Source organism: Kogia breviceps, chromosome 1, assembly GCF_026419965.1.
Source record: "Kogia breviceps isolate mKogBre1 chromosome 1, mKogBre1 haplotype 1, whole genome shotgun sequence".
NCBI classification, from domain to species: domain Eukaryota; kingdom Metazoa; phylum Chordata; class Mammalia; order Artiodactyla; family Physeteridae; genus Kogia; species Kogia breviceps.
In genome coordinates this window covers 177,653,305-177,679,615 of record NC_081310.1, presented here as the reverse complement: position 1 = coordinate 177,679,615, position 26,311 = coordinate 177,653,305, and the positions used below count along the sequence as shown (strand labels likewise).

At 46.5% G+C, this 26,311-nt stretch overlaps 1 protein-coding gene and 1 pseudogene across 3 annotated transcripts in view; both read left to right on the top strand.

Moving 5' to 3' along the window:
• The window catches only part of TINAGL1 (tubulointerstitial nephritis antigen like 1), a 496,849-nt gene that overhangs the window by 449,971 nt on the left and 20,567 nt on the right, over positions 1 to 26,311 (top strand). Inside the window, exon 1 of one of the 3 annotated variants that reach the window (XM_067013027.1) lies at positions 10,912 to 10,915. The exons of the other annotated variants lie outside the window; for them this stretch is intronic. The gene's annotated coding sequence lies outside the window, so the exon portion shown is untranslated. Of the gene's footprint in view, positions 1 to 10,911; positions 10,916 to 26,311 lie in introns of those variants that run through there. 3 annotated transcript variants of the gene reach the window in all.
• Positions 16 to 9,803, top strand: LOC131767547 (antizyme inhibitor 2-like; annotated as a pseudogene).

The window sequence follows — 26,311 nt, the reverse complement described above, 5'->3', positions numbered from 1 at the left end:
GAAAGTGTGGTCAAGATGGCACTTTTCCAACGTGTGACATTAAAACTGCCGTCTCTTAGCCTTTGGCTGGTTGGGCCAGTGGCCCAGAGGCCTTTGCAGCTGGTCCAACAAACGTGGGGTGCAGCTGGCTCCGTGCCACCAGCTGCAGTCCAGCTGCACCCGCTTAGCCAAGTTATTAGGATGTTGATTTTATAAGAAGAAACATATTTTTAAGAAAAATCACATTGTCACTATCTGGCTAGTCCCAGACCCCCCCCCCCCACACCAGGCAAACAAAGATCACCCTCCAGAAGGTGAGAGCAAAGGTCAGACCTCTTTTTGGCAAGGTTAAGTTTTATTTTATTTTTCCAGCTTCACTGAGATATAATTGACACATAACATTGTGTCGGTTCAAGGTGCATGTGTCGATTTGACACATTTATAAATTGTAAAATGATTACCACGATAGTATTAGCTACCACCTGCATCCCATCACATAGTTATCATTTCTTTTTTATGGTGAGAACACTTAAGATCTACTCTCTTAGTAACATTCAAGGATATGATACAGTATTATTAGCTATAATTACCAAGCTGTGTATTAGATCCTCAAACTTGCTAATCTTATAACTGGGAGTTTGTACCCTTTGACCAATACCTCCCCACCCCCAGCCCCTGGTAACCATTAAATTCTTATTACATACAAGGTCAGCCTGGAAAAGAGACATGACTTCTGCATCTTAGAAGATCCAAGAAGAGCCACCTTGCCTCTATGCACACTTATAGCTTGAGCAGCCTGGAGCCGGTAGGTTGACTTAGAATAAACAGAGCTAGCACTTATTGAGGATTTCCTACGTGCACGGGCTCAGCCGTTTTCGTGCTTTATCTCACCTAACCTTCCCACCTTTTCCACAAGGAAGAAATATTCATGGCCTCATTTTATGTATGAGAAAACCAAGGCAAGGAGAGGTTTATAACTCACCCACCACACACAGCTGGTAAGGGGCTGAGTCTAGGATTTGGACACAGGTCTAGGTGACATCTAAGTCCACACTCTCTGCTACCTGCCTCCTATATTCTAAAATCACAGGGTTCGATTCAATTGTGAAAATTAATGAAAGAAGGGAAACCTCACTAAAATGGAGTCGGAAGCCAAAATGGGGAGCTCTCATAAGGGTATCACTCCATCAATACCGATTCCCATTGGGAAGAGACATACCTTGCCTCTCCAGCAGGAAATGAACTACTTTACTACCTGCAGCAGGAGGAAGAAAGATTTTCTCCTCCACTGAAAACAGCTGGGCCAATGAGAGACCGACACAACTCAGCCAATGAAAAGCCACTATTCTTTGAACTCCCAGTTTCCTCCAATGGACTTTTTGTTTATAACAGCCCCTCCCAACTTCCCCTTCTCTATAAGTTTCCTCTCCTTCCCTTTACCTGACTTGCCCGTGGTTTACCATAGTTGCAATTCTTTGCTGCTTCCCAATAAACCCATTTTGCTGGTAAAATAACTGACTATTTTATTGTTTCAGATTAACAAAATAATAATATTGAGTTCAAATTCTGGGCTCAGCCACTTACGGGCTGTGTGACCTTGGTCAGGTCAGGGATCCTCTCTGAGTCTCAGTTTCCTTATTGACAACAGTTAGGCTGCCCCCTCAGTGCCCCCTCCCTCCCTTTGGCCTCCTGACTCTGTCGAGATTATTCACCCGACTCGCCCACAAGGCTAGGGAAGAATCGCAACCTATGTGTCCATCCAGCTCCCACCGCGACCTGCCACACTGCCTGGCTCAGAGGAGGCGTCTGTAAATGTTTACTGTTATTGAAGTACATTGAAGCGTGCCCCGGAAAGACCAGAAACGAATCCTGCTGAGCAGGGGGAGGGCTGTGCAGCCAGGCATCCTCGTGGCTGGGTACCCAGGGCAGGAGGATCCCTCAGGTGATCCTCCCTGGGAACCTGGTCGCACCTCAAGTGGAAAACACAGACCTTAACCCCCAGGGACCTGGCTGGGTTTAGGCCAATGTCTCGACTTGCAGTGTGGCCTTAGGCGAGGACAGAACTCCTTTGGCTTTGCTTTTCCCATTAGTAAAATAAGGAAGTAGGACTAAACCATTGGACAGTTAAAGCCTGTTCTCCTACCTCGGCTGAAAGGCCCTCAGGAGCTCTGGTCCGGGTCCTCACAGAGGAAATGTCTGTGATGGTCTTTTTGAGAATGCCTCCTTCTCTCTGGTCTACATGGCCTGTTCCTCCTCCTACTGTGCCCCATCACACACATGCATGCATGCCTGCATGCATACAAGGCACACACGTGCAAACACATGGTGATGAATACAATGGATTGTCACTCAATATCCATTCACCTCTCCTCTCTGGACCTGCCTTAGTGCAGGAACTAGAAAGCTGAAAACACACTTCCCAGATGCCCTTTCACTTAGAGCTAGAGTTCTGTGTGTGACTTAGCTTCAGCCAACTGGAGACACTTACATGACCTTTTGGAAGGTGGAAGTGAGTTTCCGCAGACAAGCATTGTCTGCAGATGTTTTTTTTTTTTTTTTCCTGTGGCCATTTCCAGCATGTGGGTGGGTGGGAAGCTGGAGGGAGGTTGGGTCGGGGGCCTCTGGACTCATGTGCCTAAGAACCTCTGGCATCCTTTGCATCCCTCTCCCAGGCTGCTCCTCCCGTTGTGGGCCCAGGACAGTGAAAGCATCTTGCCCCTGAGTGCCAAGTTTGGGGCCAGCCTGGAGGTGTGTGAATATATGCTGGAGTCTGCCAGAGACCTGGGGTTGGCGGTGGTTGGAACCGGGTGAGCGCACTGACTTTCCCTGACTGGGAGGCAGGAGTCCTGGTTTCCACTGTCGATCTCCAGCCTTTGGCTTATTGGACACCCTCCGGTCAGCTGAGGCCCCTTTGGACCTCGTGATGCTCCACCTGTCCTCAGCGAAGAACCTGGATTTTATCTGGGATTAGGGTGGAGCAAAGGAGGCACAGGCCCTGGGTGCAAAATTTAAGGCGATATTAATGAATAAGCATTTTCAAAACTCTAATGGAAAACTGATGAATTCATAAAAGTGCTAACAAAAGATCAAGATAGAAAAAAAACAACATGGGGGGCTTCCCTGGTGGCACAGTGGTTGAGAGTCCGCCTGCCGATGCGGGGGACACGGGTTCGTGCCCCGGTCCGGGAAGATCCCACATGCCGCGGAGCGGCTGGGCCCGTGAGCCATGGCTGCTGAGCCTGCGCGTCTGGAGCCTGTGCTCTGCAACGGGAGAGGCCACAACAGTGAGAGGCCCGCGTACCGCAAAAAAAAACAAAAACAAAAAACAAAAAAAGAAAACAACACGGGACTAAGTGAACTGATGAGGATGATTATAATTTTTGTGACTTTCTGTTTGAATTAAAAAAAAAAAATCCCACAAGGACTCAGTGGCAAAAAATATAGAAATCAATTTTCACTGCAAAGTAAAGGTGCTGTTACAGTGGAGGATTACTGGACTGAATGTCAATATTATGACATAGTATGAGTGTGTTTCGTGTTTGGTAATTGCAATGGTTGCTTTTGTTGTGGTCATCCATTTACAATGCTTGGTATCAGTTTATTTGTCTCTTGTAAAAATAAAATACAGTGAGTGCGTGAGAAAAAAAACACTTAGTACTCTAGATAAATAACATTTTAATACACTATTTGAAAAAATAAAAAATAATGCAAAAAAAATTCATAATGAGGAAAATATCAAAATTTTATCTAAAGACAGGATTGGCATTTCTGATTTTTCCTCTTGCTTCAGGGTTCAATTACTATTACCAATCTTGTCTTTATTTACATTATTTATTTATTTAATATGTATGTATGTATGTACGTATTTATTTTTGTCTACACCGGGTCTTTGTTGTGGCATGCGGGCTTCTTCGTTGCAGCATGCATGCAGGATCTAGTTCCCCGACCAGGGATCAAACCCGGGCCCCCTGCTTTGGGAGCACAGAGTCTTACCCACTGGACCACCAGGGAAGTCCCTATTTACATTTTTAATGTTTTATTCATTAGCGATGTTTCTGAATCGATGCTGCTCTTTACAACGATCGCATTAAATGTTCTTTATCTTGATTCCTTAGTGTCGTGTCGCCCCCTGGACTTTTGCGCTGGCCTCACCAGACCCAGCCCTGATTGGTTCCTCAGCCCGCCCTGCCCTCCTGCATGGGGATTCGGGGTTCTGAGCACACTCCTTCCAAGGTGGAAGAGAAAGGGAGCCCCTGCAATGAGGCACTGGGAGGGGCCTGCTAAGAGAGGTGACCACCACCCAGCCGTGAGTGCCTCAACTCAAGGATGACCATGTGTCGGTGTTTCTGACCCTGTCTCTCTTCTTACTGACCCTTGCTTTTTCACATGTGCTTCTCTACGTGTCACTCGACATGTGTTTCGCTTCCACGAGGGCTCAAGATGCCAGGAACCCCATAGCTTCACGCAGGCCATCACCAACTGCCGGCGCGTGTTCGAGATGGGCCGCGGGGTCAGGCATGACATGAGTCTCCTGGACATCGGAGGGGGCTTCCCTGGAGAGGAGGGCTCTGACTCTAAGCTTGAGGAGGTGAGAGGGGAGGATGAGAGGAAGCCAGGTGTCCCAGCGTGGGTTTAGGGGACAGAGTGTGTGTGTTTGTGTATGGGGAGCTCGTGGAACTGTGAGTCGTATGCGTGTATGTGGCTGGGATTTGTCTGACTATACTTACACAGCCTGTGTGCATATATGAGCACGTGCATATCTGGCTCCGTGTCTTTCTTTAGACATGTTAGTTGCTGTCCCCGGTTAAGCTACAGTCAGGTTGAAGTTTGCTATCCCTGAGACCCAGGGAACATGTCATCTTCACTGACTGTGTATTAATTTAAATGGTTCCAAATTCAGACATCTCAGGGTGCTATGTGCTATGTGCCCTTGAACAAGTTACTTCCCCACTCTGGGCGACAGTTTCTACCTGTTTCCTCCCTAGTAAAATGGCACACAGCTCCCACACAGCTGTCGATGCAGGTAAAGCTCCCACAGAGGGACTGGTCACATTAGGCTCTGGGTCTACCCCTGCAGATGGTGGGAGTGGTCAACAATGCCCTGGCCCAGGACTTTCCCTAGGGGACAGGCGTCGAGGTCATCGCAGAGCCCGGCCGCTTCTACGCAGCATCTGTCTGCATGATCGCTGTCAACATCATTGCCAGGAAGGCTGTGCTGGAGCCCGGTGGGTGGGCAGGGCACCATCCAGGCTTTCCCTGGCCCTCAGGGGAGAGGATGGGCAGGGAGTCTGGGCTCCAACCCTGGGCGGCTAATTAGCAGGAAACAAGCTTCAAATTGGGTCTAGGAATGAACCTGTTAGTATCCCTATTTTGTTGTTCTGAAATAGACTGGGAGGTGAGAACCAAGACAAAGGGTCTTCATTATTCCTAAGTAGCCAATGGATTTATATTGTGTTTATGGGGGTAAAGTTACAAAATACAGTCCATGAGGTTCACAGACGCCATCGTGCTGGTGTGCACCTTAAATTCATCCAGCAGGCATTTTCTAACAGGGGCAAATGCTTATACCAAAAATATAGTGAGTAAATACAAATTCTTACAACAAATGTAAGAAGACACTATCATTGTTGTCATGGCCTGAAGGTGAAGGGTGACATCTATAGGGTAATGGCAAACCTTTGACAATTGAGGTTAACCACCACAGGAGAGTTTTTTGATTGTTATTTTTGCAGCAGGAGTGGGGTGGGTTTGCTTTTCTCACAGTGAGCTAACCAGAAACTCCATTTCATGATGAGATGGAGAATAGATGTCTCCCGCTGGCTTAGTGCTTTTATTCTCTGTGGCTTTATGATAACTGACATGTAAATATTTATAACCTGCTTTAGTCTCCTCCCTTTTCCTTTTTGACAAATGATTGGCTCACAGCTTTGTAATCTCTAAGGCACTTGTGTCAGTTGATTGTCATTTCTTCACAAAATGTCTCATTAAAGATTATTGTGATAGGAAGCATATGATTTCAAGCCATCATTTAACAAAAGTCCTAAGTATTAAGGGCTTATATTTTTTAAAATTTATATCTTTATTATGGTAAGGGATAATTTGTGTGTGTGTGTGTGTGTGTGTGTGTGTGTGTGTGTGTGTGTGTGTGTGTATGTTTTGGCCGACCCACATGGCATGTGGGATCTTAGTTACCGGATCAGGGATTGAACCCGTGCCCCCTGCAGTGGAAGCACGGAGTCTTAACCACTGATCCACCAGGGAAGTCCCTAGGGGCCTGTTATTTTTATTGCCACAATAACAAGAGATGCAAATTATTAAGTATCTGTTATGTGTGAAATACATATTTTCTCTCATTTCTGCTCCACAACCCTGTGAAATAATTTGGGGGCATTCCCATTTTATAAGTAGAAAGAGTGAGGCTCAGAGAGAGGAAGTAACTTGTCTGAGGCAGCACAGCTAGCCAGTGGTGCAGCTGGACCTGGGTCTGTCTGATTCAAATACTGGTGCACTTGGATTTGTACTACATGCCAAGCGGAGTTGGGCTCTTGACCTTAGGGATGTCTTGACTACCTCTCGTGACCAACTAGTTTAGGAACAACTGGGGCTGTGGCTACAAGGAGATGGGCTCAGTGACGGCAGCTAAGAAAGCAGGGAGGGGATGGCGGGAAGTACACCGGGGAGGGGGCAGAAAAACCAATATTCAGAAAGATCTGGGCATATAAATGCCCAAATGTTATGAAATGCTCCAAATGTTAAAAGAAATCAGTGCAAAATCCTGAGTTTAGATTCAAGAAAGCAATGTTCTAAGAACAGATGAAGAGTGGTTGTGAAGAAACCAGCTTGGTGGTAGGTCCTGTCCAAAGGATCTGGGGGGTCATAGGTGACCACCAGCTCAATATGCATCAGGAGTATGATGGAGCTGGCGAGAAAGCTGCCACACGCTTACTTCCGTAACATCAATAGAGGCAGAATGTTTAGATGGAGGGAGGTGACCCTGTGCTTGTCAGAGTTGGGCACTGTTTTTGTTCTAATCAGGTTATGTAAGACATGGAAATAACTGTCATGAAGGAGAGGTTATTACTCACAGGTTTCCTCTGGAGAAACCAGAGGCATGGCAGGCCACACGGGGCCACAAGGGGAAGGACCGGAGCGGTACAGCAGGCAGAAGTGACAAAGGGGAAAGAAAGCCAGGCCAGAGCCTCTACTGTGGTTTTCAAGGATAGGAGTGGGCGAGGCAGGGTCAGCTGGATCGGCAGGTGTGGGACTGGCTAGTTTGAGCAATTTCAGCGGATTGTGGGGGTAAGGACTGCCCTGGGGCCACTAGGCCAGAGGTAGTGCCTCAAGTTCTGGGAGCTCCGTCTAGCAGGCGGTTTGCGGTATGGACGCTGGATTGGTTGGCTTGCCCAGGAAAGGCGCTCTTGTAAGGCAGTCGTTTGCTATCTCTAGGAATTAACCAGCCCGGGGAGGAGAAGTCTCTCCATGGTCAGCAAGGCCCCAGATGCCAGAGCATCAAGAAAATGTGGTTTATACAGGCACCCCTTTGAGGAAGGAAACTGACAAATTAGCACATCACTGAGGAGCAACCATGATGGAATTATGTCACGATGAGGCCATTTGCCCCCAGTTTTGACTCATGCAGCAGGGGCTCGGGGAACCTGGTCTAAGGTGAGGGCAGAGTACCTGAGACCCGCGACCTAGGGACAAATCCCAGACGTGCCACAATCTCCTGTGTGCCTTCTACGAGACTCAGTTTTCTCAACTGTAAACCAGGGCTCATTGTACCTACTCAGAGTGTAGTTACAAGTTAAATAGCTTAATACATGTAGAGAGCTTAGAACAATGCCTGGGCTGTGTCTCATGGTATGTTAGTTAGATTATTCTCATGAGGAGAGGAGGAGGAGGGGCAACACTCCTATGCAGGGAGCAGAGGACAGGCCCCAACCGTGCACGGGTTCAGAGGAGACTCCTGGAGCACGGAGCAGGGGTTATCCAGCGCTGGTCAGGGGGTCAGGCCTCCCCCCAGGGTGCTGGGCTTGGGGTTGAGGGTCAGCGGTGAGACCTGGCTGAGCACAACTCGGTCCTGCCATCTGCCCGCTCTCAGGAGGCTACTGGAAGCTGCTGTTCTATCTCAACAACGGCCACTATGGCACATTCTGCATTTTCCCAGGGAGACTGAATCCAGGATGCCCATTGTGGTGAAGGTAAAGAAAACTTTTTGTGGCTCTGGCACCTCCCAGACTCGGAGACTCCCTAGTCCATCCCTCTTTGGGCAGGGCTCCCTGCTGCCAGGGGAGAGGCGAAAGATCTCAGATTATCGGTGGCTTGACAGATTGTCACACCTCGTGCATGTACCAGGATGTGTACGTGTGTCTATGTGTATCGGCAGGTGCACTTCTGCGTGTGTGCATTTCTCTGTGTGGGCCTGTCGATTTACACCTGTGCAGGAAGTTGGGTGTCCAGGTCCATGGGTCTGTGGAGGGGTGTGTGTGCAGCTGTTTGGTGGTTTGTGTTTCCCTGTGCATGTCTCTGTGTCGCTATGTTTGTGGTTCCAGAGTCCTTGAATCTTGGAGATGCAGGAGACTTAGGAAGTAGAGATTCTCAAACTTTGCTTCACATTAGAATCATCTGGGAAACTTTAAAACACCCCTACGCCCAGACCATGCCACAGACCATTGATATTGGAACTTCTCATGGGTTGGGACCCTGACACAATCCTCAGGCATTTGCAGTGCAGCCAGGTTTGAGGCCCGGTATTTTGAGTGATTAGTAAATAAAATCTTCCCACTTTATAAATGGGAAAACTTGACGTCCCATCTGTGTCTGCACTTGTGGATTGGCAGGGCAGGAGTATGTCTCTAGAGCATAAGCTCCATGAGGGCAGGGTCAAGAACAGTGCCTGGCACAGAGGGACCACTCAGGAATTGGTCAGAGTGGGTGAATGACAGAGTCCTTGCTGGTACCTTCCCTCTAGTGCCCTGGGGGCATGCCCTGCAGCTGGGGAGTGAAGGGGGGGCGTCTTCCTTCTCTGATCCGGCCCCACGCCACCACGTCCCTGCAGGACCTCGGCCCCAAGCTGCCCCTCTTCTCTTGCACCCTCTACAGCCCCACGTGCAATGCCTTTGACAAGCTGTTCTTGAAGGAGGTGCAGCTGCCCTAGCGGGACGTGGGCGACTGGCTGGTCTTCCCCTCCACGGGTGCCTACACGTCCGCCATGAGCTCCGCCTTCAGTGGCTTCCCTCTCCCCTCCATCTGCTGCTCCGTAGGACCCGAGCTTAGGTGTCTGGTGGGAGGTGGAAAGGGGCTGGGCAGTGAGGGGCTCTCACCAGGATCTGAACTTGGCAAAAAGGGGAGCTGGTGGCTGAGCTCTGGAGTCCCAGGCCCTGGAAATACCCTACTCCCCCAACTGGCCCCAGCAAAGCCCAAGATGTCTGGCTGACCTTTGACACTGGCCTCTGCCTGTGGGGTTGACCCTGTTACAGCCTCTCCACAGGTAAGTCCAAGGTAGCCCACCTGGGCAGTTCTGACAGCCCTGATGCGTAGATGCCTTTGTGAGCAGAATCAGGCAGCCCTGTGTCCCCAGATGACCCTCAGCCCCATGGCTGAGGTCCCCCCATCCCGCCTGGCTCTGACCATCTGCAGCTGCCCCCCGGATACCCTCCTCAGGCGTCCCTTCCCCTCCTGCTCCAGGCTCCCTCACAGCCCCACTCCAGGATCGCCTCTGGCCCCAACCTAGGGTTTGCTTCCTTAGGTAGCAGAGGGGGCCCTAGAACACCCCTTTACTGGCACATTCCTTCCACAGGAGCCTGCTGGAGACCGCACTGTAGGCTGAGACAAGGCCAGAATGGAGGGGCTTCAGACACCTCGGTGCGCCCACGTGGGGATGCTTGGGGGTAGGGATCTGGCAGGAGGAGTAGCGCGGAGGAAACAGAGGTTTGGGTGCCTCTGAAATGATTCGGCAACCTAAGGTTCAAAACTGTCTTCTCCCTAAGTGGGCCTGAAGCCTAGGTTAGCTCTTCTGGGAGGCTGATCCTGCCCTCCCTGCTCCTAACCCCCTAGACCCTGGGGTGGGGCAGGGAGGGGAACCGGCACTATTACAAGAGTGCCCCCTGGTGGCCATGCCCTGGAATGTGAGGCAACCTGCATTGACCAGCACCTTGCGACGCTTTGGTCCTTCCTTGCCTCCAGTTAGTGACCCCTGCGTTGTTCCAGAAAGGTTTACGTGAACCATAGAGACCCACCCTAGTGGAGAGAGCAGGAGCATTGGAGTCAGACAGGTCTGGAGGGAATCCAGGCTCCACCACATCCTGGCAGTGTGGTCAGAGCCTCAGTTTCCCCATCTGTGAAGTGAGGGTGAGATTAGCATTCCCCTTGCAGGGCTGTTGAGAGGATTAAGCCAGATAATGCAAGTCCTCATTCAAGGTCAGTTCATGTTCACCTGCCTCTGGCTGCCCTGATCCTGGGCCTGGCCTGCTCAAAGGCCACCCCTGCCCCCATGGTCTGGCCATCCTCAGGAAGCAAACACACAGCATCTGGCCACACAGCTAATGCTCCATGTGGGTGCCTCAGACCTGACCTTGGCCTTAAGAAACGCCCAGGTTGGGAGGTTGGATGGACAAGGTGTGGACACAGCCAACTCCGAAGCAGGGCAGATGCTACTACATGTCCCCTGGGCACACTAAAACTTTAAAAACAACAACATTTGGGGGAGTTGTGAGCTCAAAAGGACAATGTATCCTGCAGGGAAGGATGATGACAGAGGTATAGGGGTCAGGACACATAGGGATGACCAGTCACCTTGCTGCAGCGAGGGAAGGGAGAGAGGGCCCCAGAGGTCAAAGTCACCCACCTCCCGTGCCCTGTGTCCTTTTTTAAGCTTCGCCTGATAAGACAAGACATTCTCTGATCTCCAGCTTCTGCAAAGGGTCCTCCCCATCCACCAGAATCAGCCTTACCAACCTTGCTGCTGCCTTCCCAGCCCAGCCAAGACCAGAGGAATCTTCTGGCATCCTTGGGCTACGGAGATTTCCCCTGCAGACATCTGAGGAGAAGGGAAGGGTATCTGCACATGCCACCCAAGGAAGCCGGAGGGTTCATACAGCCTTTGGATTACGTGTTATCCATTTGTCTCCTCCAAGAGCCTGAAAATTGGGAGTGGAAACGTCTACTCTTACCTCCCCAGAGATATCTGGAAGTACAAATACGAGTGCGCTTTAGGGAAAAAATAAAAGTTGTATTCAGATGCAAGAGATGTTGGTGTGTTTTGTGTTTTACCCTCTGGGTGCTGTACTGTGTGACTGTGGATATTCCTCCATCCATCCACCCATCTATCCATCCATCCACCCATCTATCCATCCATCCACCCATCTGTCATCCATCCATCCACCCATCTATCCATCCATCCACCCATCCATTCACCAGTGATCCATCAATTGATCCATCCATAAAATAAAATGCAAGGGCTTAGACTGTGTCTGGCACAGGTGACACATGATGAACAAGATGGACAAAAATCCAAGTTCATGGAGCTAAACTTCCAGTTGGAAAAAGAGCATAAGCAAACACATAAATGAATGATAAAATGAAGTGGAAGCAATAAGTGCTGTGAAGAACAATAAGACAAGCAAGGGGCCAGTGAGTGATAGAAGACAGTGCTATTTTAGGTAGAGGGGCCTGGGAGGCCTCTCTGAGGATGTAGCAGAAGAGCAGAGACCTGAAGGGACCGTGTGATTAGCTGAGTCAGAGAGTTCCAGGCACTGGAAGCAGCAAGTCCAAAGCCCGGGATGGAGAGTGTTTCCCCAAAGGCAAGAAGCTCTGTGTGGGTGAACACAGTGAGTGAGGGGAGGTGTTGGGAAGTGGGGCAGGAGGAGGGTCAGGGGCTGATCTTGTCAAGCCTCAGATAAGTCAGGGATTTGACTTTCTTCTGAGACGGGCCGGCCGAAGGCGGGGAAGGGGGAGAGGAGGCCCTGACAGGTTTGAGCAGGTGAATGCGGTAAGAGGACGCAGAGAGAACTTGAGGGGTTCCTGCCAGTCCTGGGAAATGACGGTGGTCACAGTACGGGTGGTGAGAGGCGCCAGGTTCAGCACAGGCTGCAAAGGTCAAGTTGAGAGAATTTTTGAGGGGTCAGATGTGGGGTAAGAGGCAAAGAGAAGAGTCAAGGACAACTCCAGGGCTTTGGGCTGAAGCTGCCTGTATACAAAGGGAGATGCGGGGGAGGAGAAACAGGTTAGGAGGGGTTAAAATGGAGAGTTCAGTTTCGGAAAGGTCAGGTTTGAGAAGCCTGTTCAACCTCCAAATGGAGTCAGATACAAGCATTGGATTTCAGGGCAGAGGTCAGGACGGCAGATATGAACGTGGATGGGGCGTGGTCCACACTGGATGGACTTTACATTCCTGGGGCCGCCCAGCCCAGCCAGGAAGTGAGCATACAAAGAGAGGACACAAAGCACGGGAAGTGAGAGGAGAAACATTCCAAGAAGGTGGGAGCCCTCAGCTGTGTCAAATACTGCCCGGAGGTGGGTAAGGGGAGGGCCGAGAACGGCTTCGGGAAAGCAGAGGTCATTGGTGATTTTAACCAGCGGGTTTCAAAGCCAAGGAAAGTTGGTGGAAGTGGAGTCCAGAGAGGATGGTGGAGAGGGTGGGGCGTGGTCACCTCTTCCGGGGAGTTAGTTGTGCTGTAAGGGGAACAGGAAATGGGAGGGTAGCTGGAAGAGGCGCCCCGTAGAGTCAAGGAGGGGTTTGTTTTAAGATGAGAGATATTATGGCTTGTTTGTAGGCTCACAGGGACGACCGACAAAAGGGAAGATAAGATGCAGAAGAGAGAAGCGACAGCGGCAGAGCAAAATCTTTGGGTGGGTGGGAGGGGCTGGCGTCCTGGGGGCGGGGACTGGTGCGCCCAGATGGGAGCTCGTGCCGCATCTCCGCGGGGACAGGTAGGTCGCTAGGAGAACGCAGAGCTCTCTACTGATTGTTTCTTTCTTAGCGGAGTAAGAAGGAAAATCATAGTGGAGAGCAAGGAGGCAGGAGAGGGTCCTGGTGTTTTTAGGAGAGGGCCGAGTGGAAACGTCACAACGCGCGTGGAAGGGTGAATGGACCAATGAAATGGGTGGGATTGCCAGCACAGGTACCCACTCGAGGTTTGTGGAGATCCATTTAGAATGAAGCCTGTCATCCGGTGTGTTTTGTCTTCAGCCACGTGGGCACCTGTGCTACGGGTGCAGGTGCAGTATGGGGGGTGGTGTGGGGAGGGCGAGGGGGAGAGCCAAGGGAGGTGGAGACAGCTTGGAGAATGAGGTGCTCCTGGGGGTCTCTGCAGGTCCAGGCTCCACACGCAGTCCTCAGAGCCTTTTCCTGAGAGCACATGCTGTTCTTCCACAGCCTCTACCTGCTGGAGACTCATAATGACCCAGTGAGCTTATAATGCCCCCACGTTAGAGAAGCAAACCCTGCGGTCGCCTAGCCAGTAAGTGGCAGAGCTGGGATTTGACTTCAAACGTAGTTCAGTCTTCTCCCTTTAGGGCAGCAGGGGTGTGCACACTGTGTTTAAGAAAGTCTTGCTTTGGGCTTCCCTGATGGCGCAGTGGTTGAGAGTTCGCCTGCCGATGCAGGGGACACGGGTTCGTGCCCCGGTCTGGGCAGATCCCACATGCCGCGGAGCGGCTGGGCCCGTGAGCCACGGCCGCTGAGCCTGCGTGTCCGGAGCCTGTGCTCCGCAAAGGGAGAGGCCACAACAGTGAGAGGCCCGCAAAAAGAAAGTCTTGCTTTCAGAGGCACATGAAAAGCTGCTCAACATCACTGTTAGAGAAATGCAAATCAAAACTACAATGAGATATCATAACCTCACACCAGTTAGAATGGGCATCATCGGAAAATCTACAAACAATAAGTGCTGGAGAGGGTGTGGAGAAAAGGGAACCCTCTTGCCCTGTTTGTTGGTGGGAATGTAAATTGATACAGCCACTATGGAGAACAGTATGGAGGTTCCATAAAAAACTAAAACTAGTATGACTCAGCAATCCCATTACTGGGCACATACCCAGAGAAAACCATAATTCAAAAAGACACATGCACCCCAGTATTCATTGCAGCACTATTTACAATAGCCAGGTTATGGAAGCAACCTAAATGTCCACTGACAGACGAATGGATAAAGAAGATGTGGTACATATATACAATGGAGTATTACTCAGCCTTAAAAAGGAATGAAATTGGGTCATTAGTAGAGACATGAATGGACCTAGAGACTGTCATACAGAGTGAAGTAAGTCAGAAAGAGAAAAACAAATATCGTATATTAACACATATATATGGAATCTAGAAAAAGGGTACAGATGAACCGGTTTGCAAGGCGGAAATAGAGACCCAGATGTAGAGAACAAATGCATGGACACCAAGGGGGGAAAGGCAGGGGGGATGAATTGGGAGATTGGGATTGACATATATACACTAATATGTATAAAATGGATGACTAATAAGAGCCTGCTGTATAAAAAAAAATGAGAGAAAAAGAAAGTCTTGCTTTCACCCAGATGGTGACAAAAACCAAGCTTGGCTGTTCGGAGGTTGAACTTCAGGTGTTCCGTGCAGTGGCCCAGGCTTTGTCATGGTTCAACCATAGTGACTTGCTGTCACCCACTGGCCACTATCAGTATTGCAGCCAAACAGAACCTGCGTCGCATTTGCTCAGCTAAGGATTCGGTGTCTGGGTCCAAAAATGCCTTGCTGGGGCTTCCCTGGTAGCGCAGTGGTTGAGAATCTGCCTGCCAATGCAAGGAACGTGGGTTCGAGCCTGGGTCTGGGAAGATCCCCCATGCCGCGGGGCAACTAGGCCTGTGAGCCAGAACTAATGAACTTGTGCGTCTGGAGCCTGTGCTCCGCAACAAGAGAGGCCACGATAGTGAGAGGCCCGCGCACCGCGATGAAGAGTGGCCCCCGCTTGCCACAACTAGAGAAAGCCCTTGCACAGAAACGGACCCAACACAGCAAAAATAAATAAATAATTAATTAATTTTTTAAAAATAAAAGTGTCTTAAAATGCCTTGTTGAAAAGGGCTGCAGAGGGGTTCTCTTCCCCCTTTGACAAGTGAGGAGAAGTCCAGAGAGATGACTTTTAAAAGCCATCTGCACCCGCCTACTTCATCCACTCAGTTGCTCATTCATTCAATAAATATTCATTGAACACCTCTGTGCCAGACACTGTTCTAGTCGCTGGGATTCAGCAGAGATCATTGCTGTTGTAGAGCTGACATTCCATGGGGGCGGGGGGGCGGCGCGGGTGTGGGGAGGACAGGTACCAATCAGGTAAATAAACCAGATAATGCTAGATTGTGATGGGTGATGTGAAGGAATTAGAGTGACTGGAGAGGGTGGTGGGAGGTGACATTTGAGAGACCTGATGACTGGGAGGGTTCGGGAAAGATGCTCCAGGAAGAGGGAACAGCACTGCAGAGATTCTGAGGCTGTGAAAGGTTTGGGCAGGTTCCAGAATGGGTGGAGCCCACCAACACCCCAGCCCACAGTAGAAGTGGGAGCAGAACTTTCTAGAAGAAGGGTCATGCCACTGACCTTCACTCAATCAGTCCCCAGCTTTGATCAGCACCCATCTCACTCACACAGCTGACCACTCTCTCCTGGAAACTCTCTCTTCTCTTGGTTTGTATGATACCAACCTCTGGTGGTAGGAAAAGTATTATTATTCTCCTGTGAAAATTAAAGCTTAACAATCAACATAGAGAAGTTTCCGGTTTGAAGGAAGCCACTGACATGTCAAAAGCTAGAGCAGGAAATACTGGCATGTGGAGTCAAAGGTCAAGGTTGACATTTCTGGGCTCTGGGACAAGAGCATGTAGAGGAGAACTGGTACAGATGTAATCAGTCTTGCTCGTAGCTGTTGCCGTGTTATAAGTGTGTGTTTGTGGACCTGTTTGCTGCTAATTTGTGAGCCATTCTTGGCAAAGAAAATGAATATTTATAAGTTTATATATATAATATGAATAAGCTTGACTCAAATCCTATGAGTGGTGTTCCAAGAAATAATTTTTGGAAGCAAAACAAGTCCTTAATTTGGTAATTTCACCATGTTACTCGAATACTACCCAATTATGTTAGCTGGTATTTTCCAGTGTTTGAATGTTTGCTCTAGGCTGGTATTTTCCAGTGTTTGAATGTTTGCTCTAGGCTATGGTTCTCTGTAAAGCAAAATTGTTCATTACTAAAAAGAGGAAAGTTATATGAAGTAACATGTACCTAATACCCAACTTGAAGACGTGTTTGAACACACTCAATTCAACCAGCATCAGTGCAAAATGAAATCAGTTCCTCCCCACCAGAAATATTTATCATGAAAACAAAAGATCAAGGGCAATTAATACTTTGTGTTTTAAATTTTCATTTTAAGACTCTTTTAAGTAGTAAGCATTTATGATATCACTCAATTTTTAAAATGACTTTTATTTGGCATTTACATTCATTTAATGTTTCCCCTTTTTAATTTTTAAAAATATTTTATTTATTTTTGGCTGCATTGGGTCTTCGTTGCTGTACGTGGGCTTTCTCTAGTTGCAATGAGCAGGGGCTACTCTTCATTGTGGTGCGCGGGCTTCTCATTGCGGTGGCTTCTCTTGTTGCAGAGCACGGGCTCTAGGCGCGCGAGCTCAGTAGTTGAAGCATGCAGGCCCCAAAGTGCACAGGCTTCGGTAGTTGTGGTACGCGGGCTCAGTAGTTGTAGCGCAGGGGCTTAGTTGCTCCACGGCACGTGGGATCTTCCTGGACCAGGGATCGAACCCGTGTTCCCTGCATTGGCAGGTGGATTCTTTTTTTTTTTTTTTTTTTTACGGTACGTGGGCCTCTCACTGTTGTGGCCTCTCCCGTTGCAGGGCACAGGCTCCGGACGCGCAGGCCCAGCGGCCATGGTTCAGGGCCCAGCCGCTCCGCGGCATGTGGGATCTTCCTGGACCGGGGCACAAACCCGCGTCCCCCGCATCAGCAGGCAGACTCTCAACCACTGCGCCACCAGGGAAGCCCTGGCAGGTGGATTCTTAACCACTGCGTCACCATGGAAGTCCCTAATTTTTTTTTAATGATCAAGTGTCTATATGAGGTAGAGGTCATTGTTACATGTTACTGAAATACAGTAGTCCCCCCTTATCCAAGGGTGATATGTTCCCAGACCCCCAGTGGATGCCTGAAATTACGGAGAGTACTGAGCCCTGTATGTACTATGTTTTTCCCTATCCATACATACCTATGATAAAGTTTAATTTATAAAGTAGGCACAGTAGATTAACACCAACTAAATAGAACAATTATAATATACTGTAATGAAAGTTATGTGAATATGGTCTCTTTCTTTCTCAAAATATCTTATTGCTCAAATTTCATGCCTTTTCCATCTTAACTAAGCACTTATCTTGCACTGTGGCCATAACTTTTTCACTTTGAGGTGTGACATCCAAACTAGCATGAATTTCTTTTTTCTTCTTCACAATTTCAGGGATAGAAAATTTGTTCTTACCGTAGATCTTAGCAACCTCAGCATTTTTTCATTCCCTATAAGTTTAGGGCTTTCGCTTAAAGGAAGGACTTTACAGCTTCTGTTTGGCATATCTGAACTGCCAGCATCACTACTCTTGGGCTTTGTGGCCCTTATTAAGTAAAAATAAGGGTTATTTGAACACAAGCACCAAGATACCACTATAGTCAATCTGATAACTGATGGATACTGAATGACTCATGGGCAGGATTACACTGACAAAGGGATGAGGGGGACAGCTAGAGATTTCATCATGCTACTCAGAATGGCGCTCAATTTAAAACTTATGAATTGTGTCTGGAATTTTTCTTTTAATATTTTTGGACCATGGTTGACTGTGGGTAACTGAAACTGTGGAAAGCAAAACCATGGATATATGGGGGTTGGGGGATTACTATATACCATCCTGTCATATAATGGCTCGTAATAATAATACACCATGCATCTATAATACTGATTTTTTAAACAGGAAACCTCTGAAATGTTTAGTATAACCCTCTTACAGAAAAATTTTCACTGTTTTTTTATTATGGTCAATCATTATTTTTCCAAAACCCATAAAGTGCTGGGGAAAATACAGAATAATGTATTATTTCAGGAATTCCTGAGAATTTCCTGGGATTCTGACATCTCATACCCAAATCCCAAAGAATATCTGTTGGGAATTTGGAAATGCTCTTTGAAGTTTTACCTCTGTAACATCTCTCGACTCTGCATCCCATCCCATCCCCAAGGCCACTGCTCTGATCTTCAGACCTTTGTCATCTCTTCCGACCTTGTGAGTCAGACTCCAGTCTCCTCCAGCCCATCCTCCACGCTACAGAGGGATCTTTTTTTTTGCTTTGTTTTGTGTTGTTTTTTTTGTTTTTTTGGCGGTACACGGGCCTCTCACTGTTGTGGCCTCTCCCGTTGCGGAGCATAGGCTCCGGACGTGCAGGCTCAGCGGCCATGGCTCACGGGCCCAGCCGCTGCGCGGCATGTGGGATCTTCCCAGACCGGGGCACGAACCCGTGTCCCCTGCATTGGCAGGCGGACTCGCAACCACTGCGCCACCAGGGAAGCGCACAGAGGGATCTTTTTGAGGCAAAAACTCAGCCTGTCATTCGGCTGCGAAATCCATCCCTGGCCCCCCAATTCCTTCACCAATGTTTTTCAAAATGCATCTTGGGACAGTCATTACATAAAAACATCTGGCAGTTTCTAATAAGTGGTGGCTTAGGTAGCTTCATTCAGAGATTCAGAATCTCTGGGAGTTGAAGCCTAAAAATCTGCATCCACATCTTCTGAATGATTTCTTTAAATCCTTTTTATGGTGAAATACAACATGAATACAGAAGCCATTAAAACAAAGGTACAGATTAGTGAACCATAATTAGGCAAACTCCCCTATAACCACCACCCCTGTCTGAAGGCAAATCCTTGCCCCCCACCCCAGAAACTCTCCGAATGCCCCGTCCCTAATAATCCCTTCCCACCTCCACCCCCAAGAGCAACCAGCAGTCTGACTTTCACTTGGCCTGTTTTTTGCTTCTTTTAATGTCATTTCATTTTGTTTAATCCTTGGTTCTCTTTCCATCTTTTTTTTTTCCTTCTTGTGATTCATTTGCTAATGAAACCAGATCATTTATCTTACAGAGTTTCCCACAGTCATTGCTAATTGCATCCCCATGGTGAAGGTAGCATATTCCTCTCTTCTCTGAATTTCTTGTTAATTGGTAACTGGATCCAGAGACTTAATCAGATTCATATTTCTTTTTCTGACAAGCCTACTTTTATAGGTGATGTGTGTTCATCATCAGGGGCTCATGACTATGTTTTCACTTTCTCATCTTGTACGTTTCCCACCCCAGATCTGAAATCAGCCCCGATATCTGGGGTAAATACCTAGGAGTAGAATTGCTAGTTCGTAAGGCAGAAAAATGTTTAACTTTCTAAGAAGCTGTTAGTCTTCTCAGGTGGTGTACTTATTTACACTCCCATCAGCAATGTATGAAAGCTCTAGTTGCTCTAAATCCTCACCAGGATTTAGTATGTGAATCTTATTTTAGCCATTCTAGTGGTATGAAATGTTATTTCATTGTGGATTCAGTTTGGAGTTTCCTAACAACCAATGATGTCGAGCACCTTTTTATGTGCTTATTGGCCATTTGGAGATCTTCTTTTGTGAAACATGTTCTGCGTATATATTCTATATGTGTCAATTGAGTCAAACTGGTTAACTACTTTGTCCGAATCGTCTATACATTTACTGATTTTGTTTGTTTGATTAAGTTTCTGAAAAAAGTGTGTTAAAATCTCCAGTTGTGGTGGTATGTTTGTCTATTTCTCTTTTAGTCTTAACAACTTTTGCTTTATGTATTTTTTTTTTTTTTTTGCGGTACGCGGGCCTCTCACTGCTGTGGCCTCTCCCGTTGCGGAGCACAGGCTCCGGACGCACAGGCTCAGCGGCCATGGCTCACGGGCCCAGCCGCTCCGCGGCATGTGGGATCTTCCCGGACCGGGGCACGAACCCGCGTCCCCTGCATCGGCAGGCGGACTCTCAACCACTGCGCCACCAGGGAAGCCCTGCTTTATGTATTTTTAAGCTGTGTTACTTGGTGCATACAAATTTAGAATTATAACATCTTCCCATTGAATTGGACTTTTATTGTTATAAAACATCTGTCTATTTCTAGTAATACTTTCTGTCTTAAGCTTATTTTATCCGGTATTATTATAGTGACACTAATTTTTTTAAAGTAGTTTGAATGCTATACCTTTTTTCATCCTTTTGTTTCTGTGTTTTTATATTTTTAAAGTGTTTCTTATAAATGAATATAATTGGGCTTTAAAAAAATCCATTTTAATGATATCTGTCTTTTAGTCAGTTTGTTTAAACCATGTATATTTAATGTAGTTACTGATAGAGTTGGATTAAGGTCTACAATTTGCTATTTGTTTTTCTGTCTCATCTGTTCTTTGTTCATTTATTCACCCACTGTTTTCTTCTTTTGGATAATCAAGTCGTTTTTATTATTTCATTTTTTTCCTTTATTAGGTTCTAGTTATGCATTTTAATAAAATTCTTTCAGTAGTTACTATAGAGATTTAAATATGCATCTTAGACCTATTACTCTATGTCTTAGTTCAAGCTGCTATAACAAAATACCATAAACTGATTGGCTTAAACAAGAGAAATTTATTTCTCACAGTTTGGGTGGCTGGAAAGTCCAAAATCAGGGCACCAGCATGATTGGGTTCTGGTGAGAGTCCTCTTCCTGGTTTGCAGACAGCTGTCTTCTTGCTGTGTCCGAGGAAGCAAGCTCTCTTGCCCTTCTTCTTTTAAAAAAAAATATATATATATTTATTTTTGGCTACGTTGGGTCTTCGTTGCTGCACACAGGCTTTCTCTAGTTGTGGCAAGCAGGGGCTACTCTTTCGTTGCAGTGCACAGGCTTCTCATTGCAGTGGCTTCTCTTGTTGCGAAGCATGGGCTCTAGGCACGCAGGCTTCAGTAGTTGTGGCTTGTGGGCTCTAGAGCACAGGCTCAGTAGTTTTGGCGCACTGGCTTCATTGCTCTGTGGCATGTGGGAACTTCCCGGACCAGGGCTCGAACCCGTGTCCCCTGCATTGGCAGGCGGATTCTTAACCACTGCACCACCAGGGAATCCTGCCCCTCTTCTTATTAGGGCACTAATCCCATGAGGACTCTCTCCTCATAACCTAATTAATTCCTAAAGGCCCCATCTCCAAATACCATCACATTGGAGATTAGAGTTTCAGTGTATGAGTGGGGGGTGGGGTGGAGAGGGAGAGACACAAACATTCAGTCCATATCACAGTATTACAGACTCACTGTAGTATTAAATTAATATGTTTACCACTGTTTTAACAATGTAAGAACCTTACAACAGTTCAGTTCCTTTCACTCCCTTCCACTTTTTGTGCTATTATAGTTTATTTCTTTATTATATTTTACTTCTATATATGTTATAAACCCTACAAGACATTTCTGTTATTGTTTTACTTGTCAATTTTTTTTTTGAAGGGAACGCTTTTTATTTATTTATTTATTTTTGGCTGTGTTGGGTCTTCGTTTCTGTGCGAGGACTTTCTCTAGTTGTGGCAAGCGGGGGCCACTCTTCATTGTGGTGCGCAGGCCTCTCACTGTCGCGGCCTCTCTTGTTGCGGAGCACAAGCTCCAGACGTGCAGGCTCAGTAGTTGTGGCTCACGGGCCTAGTTGCTCCACAGCATGTAGGATCTTCCCAGACCAGGGCCCAAACCTGTGTGCCCTGCATTGGCAGGCAGATTCTCAACCACTGTGCCACCAGGGAAGCCCATGCTTGTCAATTTTTAATGTTTACCCACACATTTGTCCTTGCCAGTGCCCTGTATTACTTTCTGAAGGTCTGTGCTTTCATCTGGGATCATTTTACCTCAGCCTGAAGAATTTCCTTTAATGTTTCTTGTGGCATAGGTTGGCCAGCAATAGATTTTCTCAACTTTTCTTTGTACAAAAATGTCTTTGTTTCACCTTAATTCTTAAAAGATTGTCCCTCCTCTGTACAGAATTCTAGATTAGCAGGGTTGGTATTTTTGTTTTTTGTTTTCATTTCTGACCTTTTAAAATGTCATTCCATTTTCTTCTGGATTTATAGTTTCTGTTGAAATGTAGGCATCAGTCTTATTACTGTTGCTTTAAAGATAATATGTCTTTGTCTCAGTTTTCAGCTGTTGACAATGATATGTCTAAGGGCGGAGGTTTTTTTTTTAAAGAAGATGTTGGGGGTAGGAGTTTATTAATTTATTTATTTATTTTTGCTGTGTTGGGTCTTTGTTTCTGTGTGAGGGCTTTCTCTAGTTGTGGCAAGCAGGGGCCACTCTTTATCGCAGTGGGCGGGCCTCTAACTATCGCGGCCTCTCTTGTTGTGGAGCACAGGCTCCAGACGCGCAGGCTCAGTAGTTGTGGCTCACGGGCCAAGTTGCTCCGTGGCATGTGGGATCCTCCCAGACCAGGGCTCGAACCCGTGTCCCCTGCATTAGCAAGCAGATTCTCAACCACTGCACCACCAGGGAAGCACTAAGTGTGGTTTTCTTTAGTGAAACCTGTTTGGGTTTTACTAAGCTTCTTGAATTTGTGGGTTGATACCTTTCAACAGTTTTGGAAAATTATAAGTCATTTGAAGTAATCCTCAAATATTGCTTCTGTCCCAAATCTCTTTTCTCCCCTTCTGGGATTCTAATTACACAAATGTTAGAACTCGTTACGCTCTGTTCCTGCTATATTTTTCTCTGTTTCAGCTTGGATATTTTCCGTTGACCTGTCTTCAAGTTTGCTAATGCTGTCTTTTGTCTTTCTGCTGTACCCTTTTGTTGTTGTTGTCATTGTTGTTAAATATATCCAATAAGTCCTGGGACTTCCCTGGTGGTGCAGTGGTTAAGAATCCACCTGTCAGTGCAGGAGACATGGGTTCGATCCCTGGTCCAGGAAGATCCCACATGCCATGGAGCAACTAAGCCCTTGTGCCATAACTACTGAGCCTGTGCTCTAGAGCCCGTGAGCCACAACTACTGAGCCCACACACCACAACTACGGAAGCCCATGCACCTAGAGCCCATGCCCCGCAACAAGAGAAGGGACTGCAATGAGAAGCCCGTGCACCACAACGAAGAGCAGCCCCCGCTCACCACCACTAGAGAAAGCCCATGCACAGCAACGAAGACCCAACGCAGCCAAAAATAAATTAAAAAATAAAAGTAAAGTTTCCAATCCCATAGCATTAAAAGATATAGATATAGATATAGATACATAATATATCTCTCCAATAAGTTCTTAATTTCAGGTGTTGTATTTGCCAGTTTTAGAATATTTGATTATTTTTAAAAAATTATTCCACTTCTCTATTGACAATCTCTATTTTATATCCACCTTGTCAATCTTTTTTTCTTCTATGCTCTTTAACATATTATCAGAGTTATTTTAAAGTTCTTGTCTGCTAACTCCAGCATGTGGATCATTGTGGTTCTGACACTATCTTCTATTTTTTTCTCTTGACTACCAGTCATGTTTTCCTGCCTCTTTGCATGTCTAGTAATCTCCAATACATGATATTGTTCAAATTGTAAATTATCCCAAATATGATAAGTGTGTAGTAGCATCTTACTGTGGTCTTAATTTGCATTTTTCTGATTACATGTAAGGTTGAGCACTTTTTCATATGTTTATCAATCATTTGGTTTTCCTCTTTTGTGGAGGGCCTGTTCAACTTATTATTTATTATTTATACAGTGGTCCCCACTATTCCTAATAGAACTTCTTTTTTATTGAAGCATAGTTGATTTACGATGTTGTATTAGTTTCAGGTGTACATCACAGTGATTCAGATATATTCTTTTATATTCAGATATATTCTTTTTCAGATTCTTTTCCCTTATTTGTTATTAAAAATATTGAGTATAGTTCCCTGTGCTATACAGTAGGTCTTTGTTGGTTATCTATTTTATATATAATAGTGTGTATATAATAGTGTGTATATGTTAATCCCAACCTCACTTTTTCCTTTGGTAACCATAAGCTTGTTTTCTATGTCTGTAGGTCTATTTCTGTCTTGTAAATAAGTTCATTTGTATTTTTTTTGATTCATATAGAAGCTATATATATACCAGAAGCCATTAACAAATAAGAAATATAAATGGCTTTTAAGCTATATCATATATTTGTCTTTCTCTGTCTGGCTTACTTCACTTAGTACAATAATCTCTAGGTCCATCCATGTTGCTGTAAATGGCATTTCATTCTTTTTTATGGCTGAGTAATATTCCTTTGTATATATATACCACATCTTCTTTATCCATTCAACTGTCAATGGGCATTTATATTTCTTCCATGTCTTGGCTATTGTAAATAGTGCTGCAATGAACATTGGGATGCATGTATCTTTTCAAATTATAGTCTTCTCTGGATATATGCCCAGAAGTGGAATTGCAGGATCATACTCTATTTTTAGTTTTTTAAGGAACTTCCATAGTGTTCTCCATAGTGACTGTACCAATTTACATTCCCACCAATAGTGTAGGGGGGTTCCTTTTTCTCCACATCCTCTCCAGCATTTATTATTTGTAGACTTTTTGATGATGGCCATTCTGACTGGTATGAGGTGATACCTCATTATAGTTTTGATTTGCATTTCTCTAATAATTAGCTAATGTTGAGCTAATTATTAATTATCTTTTCATGTGCCTGTTGACCATCTGGATGTCTTCTTTGGAGAAATGTCTGCCCAATTTTTGATTGGGTTGTTTGTTTTTTTGATATGGAGTTGTATCCTAATAGTACTTCTTGCCTTAAAGCCCACTCTGTCTGATGTTAATATGCATAGGTATTTGGTTAGTAACCTCACCCAGAGGGGACTTCCACTTCCCTTAACTGACTTGGGAATTATACTGTTTTTATTGTGTTAATGTTTATCCTAGAGGTTATAATCTACACACTTAACTTCTTCAAATGTAGAGTTAATCAACTCCCCCTCCAAAGAAGATTTTCACTTGCTTTTCCCAGGAGGCTGGAGGCACACAGTCTGGGGGCACGTCAATCTAAGTTCAAGACTTGAGTTTACAGACCATCCAACCGATATAAGCTGGGGCTGCAAGTCCATACTAGGGCTGGCTTCTGGAAGCATGGCTTTTGGGATTCCTGGCTTATAGTGGGGAAGGTTTTCTATACGATCATTCACTATGTACTCTAACTTTATCTGTGCCCCCTGTGCAGGGGAGTCGGCAAAACAAGTTCCAATTGGCCAGAATCAGAAAAAAGGACTTTCTTGCTTGGCTTATCTGTCAAAGTTTCTGTTTTCCTTCAATTTTGTTCTGGTAATTCTGTACCCTCTGGTTACACCAGTTTACCAGCGTTTTTAGTTGTTTTCAATGGGAGAATTGATCTGAGTAACTTAGCCTGACATTACCAGAAAAGAGAAGTCTACCAGGCCCCAGACTCCATTTGACAGAGATGGAAACTGTGGATCAGTGCGGGGGTGAGGCCACTTTCCCAGGGTCTCAGAACCAGTAAGAAAAGGCACCAGCCTGCAGACTGAGGACTGTCCTACACCAAGTCTGGTGATCTCTCCACTCATTCTCTGGCAGTACCCTCTTTGAGACTTGGTTTCTCCATATGTAATGAAGAAGTCAGACCAGACGGTCTTTGAGGGCCCACTGGACTCAGAACAGAATTTCATAGTTTTTCAATCCTCTGAGACCCACCCAGCCTCCTCCCCAACCTTCAGTTCTGGATTGGCTCTTCTTAGATCCGACTTCTGAGGTTAGTCACAGATAATTCCCAGATCAGCCACAAGAGGGCAGTGGTGTGCAGAAATCGCCAGGTTCTGAGATGATGGCTGAGCCAAGGGCTTCTTCTTGGAGGTCTTTGCTTCTCACTGTCAGAGTAAAAGGGAAAATGATTTTGCCTGGGATCCAAAGCCCCCTGTCCCTTCTGCTTCATCTCATTTGACAAACTCTGGCTGGTGGGCGGAGATAAGTCATCCCCTGCCTCTACCCTTGAGGACTTCATGGTCCACTAAATCCTTCTCTCCAGGCTAGATTTCAGGCTGATTTTTCCACCTCCCTGTTTTTGCTCCTGCTGTTCTCCTTCCCCCATCGCTGCCATTTCTCCTCATTCTTAATGCTCAGCTCAGATGCCGACTCCTCCCTGGAGCCTCCTAAACACTCCCATCAGAGTCCCCCTCTCCCTTCCCTGTGCTCAAAGCCCTGGCTCTGTATTTCGAATCCTGGTCTGGCCATGTCCTTGTCTCATTTCTCAGGCAGGGCAGTG